Source organism: Triticum aestivum, chromosome 3A (assembly GCF_018294505.1).
Source record: "Triticum aestivum cultivar Chinese Spring chromosome 3A, IWGSC CS RefSeq v2.1, whole genome shotgun sequence".
In the NCBI taxonomy this organism is placed as follows: Eukaryota; Viridiplantae; Streptophyta; class Magnoliopsida; order Poales; family Poaceae; genus Triticum; species Triticum aestivum.
In genome coordinates this window covers 696,953,981-696,957,832 of record NC_057800.1, presented here as the reverse complement: position 1 = coordinate 696,957,832, position 3,852 = coordinate 696,953,981, and positions in this window count along the sequence as shown.

Here is a 3,852-nt window from a genome sequence, read left to right as displayed (position 1 = left end):
CTTATGTTACAGTGATGAGCAGAAGGGTGATCCGTGTTGGGATCCTGTCAGTTGTCGGATGCGCATTTCTTAGGATGTGACTTTTGATGAGTCTCATCCTCTATCCATGTCCATCCTCTCCTCCGGCCTCCCCATTGATGATATTTCTTTCCTCACTTTTCCCGATACACCTATCACTCATGCAATGTCCTAGTCCACACATCCCATCATGTCTTCCCGTACTTCTATTATAGACTTTATGCCATCGTCAGCTATGGCTTCCCCACCTCGTTCGTTACCTAAGCCTACCTCACCTTGCTCATCCCCTGAGGCTTCTACGATTATTCCCCCTCATCCTCTTCTTTACCACAATGGTTGCCCGCGTGTTGTGGATTCTTCTCATGTGCCATCTCCCTCGACTACCATGCCCCATGCCACCTTCTATTGGCAATGCACTGCCTCTAGATCAACTTACTCTACGGTTATTCTGGTGTCTCTCTTCTCGACACGACTTCTAATCGTGATGCTGTTGTTCATCCCGAACGACAACATGCCATGGCAGAGGAAATTGCTGCTGGTGAATTCACTAGCACATGGGATCTCATTTCCCTTCCTCCCTGTGCTTGTACCATCACTTATAAGTGGTTCTACAAGGTTAAGACTGATGGTTCTCTTAAGCGTTACAAAGCCCATCATGTGGTTCGTGGCTTTCAACAAGAATATGGCCATGACTACGGTAAGACATTTGCTCTTGTGGCCCACATGACTACTCATCGCACACTTCTCGTTGTGGCTTCTATTCGCCATTTGTCTGTCTCTCAGCTTCATATCAAAAATTTCTTTCTTAATGGTGAGTTGCATGAGGAGGTTTACATGTAGCCACGACCTAGGTATTCTAGTCCTGATGGCACGATTCGTAGTATTCGTTGCTCTCTCTAACAAACCCTCATGCCTGGTTTGAGTGATTCTCTTAGTGGTGACTGTGGTTGGTTTTCTAGCTAGTGCTCATGATCCTGCACTGTATATTCATCTTTCAGCTCGTGGTCGGACTGTTCTTCTGTATGTCGATGACATGATCATCACTGGCGAGATGTAAATTGCCTTTGTGAATGCTTTTCTTAGTGACTAGTTTCTCATGTCTGATCTTGGCCCACTTCGCTAGCTCCCTGGGGACGATGTTTCTACAACCTCTAATGGCTTCTTTATTTCCCAAGAAGTATATCCAAGACGTTCTTACTCGCAATTCTTTTATTGGTGAGCACAATGTTGAGACTCCTATGGAGCTCAACGTCCACCTCTATGCTTCTCATGGTGAGCCTTTGTTTGATCTGACGCGCTACCGTCATCTTGTTGGGAGTCTTGTCTATTTCGATATCACTCTTCCAGACATTCCACATCCCATTCACATTCTAAGTCAGTTTGTCTCTACTCCCACTACAATCCACTGCAGTCACCTCCATTATGTTCTATGATACCTTCATGTGACTCTCTCTCGCCATCTCTTCTTCCCATGCTCAAGTTCGCCGGTCTGTTTCTACTTACTGTGTATTTCTTGGTGGTTTTCTCATTGCCTGGAAGATGAAGAAACATACTTCACTTTCTTGTTCAAGTGCAGAGGCCGATTTGCGAGCTATGGCTCTTTTAGCAGCAAAGGTGACTTGGCTACAATGACTGCTTGATAATTTTGGTGTTTCTGTCACTACACCTACTCACTCTTGTCAAAGAGTACAAGTAGTATTGTGTGCTACCCTATGAACCATGTGTTCATGCTTCCTTCATGTGCTCAAGTGTGCGAGATCAAATCATTGCTCTTCAGTACGTGCCTTCCAATTTACAGGTTGTTGATTTCTTCACAAAGGCCTAGACTAGAGCACAACACGGCTTCTATCTCTCCAAACTTAGTGTTGTTGATCCACCATGAGCTTCAGGATTTTGGTGATTCTATCTCTCCAAAAGAGACGACCACTTCGGACCACAAACGTTGCACCAAATATCTTAGGCTACTGCCCAGACCTCCAAAAAAGACAACCACTTCAGACCAAAAATGTTGCACCAAAGATCTGAGGCTACTGCCCAGACATAGCAGCCATACCAAACCCGCACTCGCGTCGACTGTGCCGACGAACTCGCTGCCCTAATAGGATCAGGACACCACCCTTGCAACGTGGTTTCAAATACCTACCCATTAAGTTTTGTTGCATCACCATCCGAAGTCGTAGCTCAGCATACAACCATTATCTGAAGCTGCCGCTCTGACATCCATCGAGCCTGACCATAAAGCAACCCTGCCAAACCGACAATCACGATGGAGAGGAATTTAGCACCGCAATGAGAACTTTCAGGAAGGAAACAACGTGCAAGGTCACCGTCGTCATTGGCGCGAACCATAATGAGTGCAAGGCTTTCACAACCACAGAGCCACACAAGGGAGCTCAGACTACATGACAACAGCGCCCGTATCAGATTGCCCAGCCGCCAACAACCAAGTACAACCACAATAGTTGTGGCACCTCACTCCACAACAACCATGCCATGCCATCCCGAGTAGCAGATCCACTGTAAACATCGGATCTACCCACGACCGTCCATCATCACGGCTGATGCAAAAGCATAGGGCGGCGGATGATGCCTTTCTCCTCTCAGTGTCCTCTTCCCATCTTCCTTGCTTGCCCTATTGCCATACCCTCGCCGGTCGGCTCTGAGTCTAAAGGCTGACTAATGGCAGCGGTAGTCCGCTCAGGTCAGCATTTCACCCCTTCCCACACATCTCGTGTACTCTCCACTGCCTGCAAGTCCGGCTAGGCATCCTTTTCCTGGCTGCGAATTATTCATGTGCTGCCTTGTTCCTACATCATGTGCTCCCATGCAAGTTGTCACCATAGCTGCAAGCTCGGGCACCGCCCCCGAACTTACCCAAGGATGCCAAGCGCCCAAGTGCACGTTGCTACCTGTCGCCAAGGCTAGGGACGCTCAGCAAGGGAACGTGGGATGCAGAACCAAGTCCGTGACACATAACCCACAAACAAGGGAAGGACGCCAAGTCAAATCGGCTGGGAACCGAGAGTGCACATGAGGTATGGGGAAGCGGTGAAAACACTATCAAGAGCGGCATGCTCTGCCATCCTCTTCCTTTTCCACTTGAACTTGCAAAGAGGAACCCTGAGTTGAATTACTCATCCCAATTTTGCCCTCACGGTCTTAAGACATGTCACTTTATTTCCCCTTGGGGCCATGGGAGGGTCCTTGACAGACGCCGAGTTGCGTGCAATCAATCACAGCTTGCAAGGTGGCTTCGTACCAGAATCCCCTAAATTAACATTTGTTCGCATTGGCACTGCATGTACATGTATTTCCATCTGCAGGGTCAAAATCATCCTTATCTTTACACATCGGGTCGAGTCATGCCTAGATTTCCCCAGCCACCTCTGCCATAGGTGGTAAAAATACCACGAGGCTGAGCAATGAACAATTTCTAGGCTGCAAACACATCTAAGTTGGAACCATCATCAAATCACCAAACTAAAACTCCTTTGGATCATGAACCCCATCCCCACATGGTCAATCGCATCGTAATCTGTGCAAAAAAGCAGCATCTTCTCATATAGCACATGGAACATTAGGGGTAGTTTACCTCAGCTCAACATTCCCTAAGAACCTCAAAGGGGGCTTCTCTAGTTTGATCTTGACGCGCACTTGTACAAACTTTCATACTAAAATCAGATTGGGCAACACAAATTAAAATTTAGATAAATAGTGTTAGCATCGGTATTAAAACTAAAAGATAACTACGAACTATGAGCAAGGTATCACTTGTGTGCAAGGTGGCTGGTACCAAATTCACAATATTAAGACAAACACGTTTATAATGTCGAG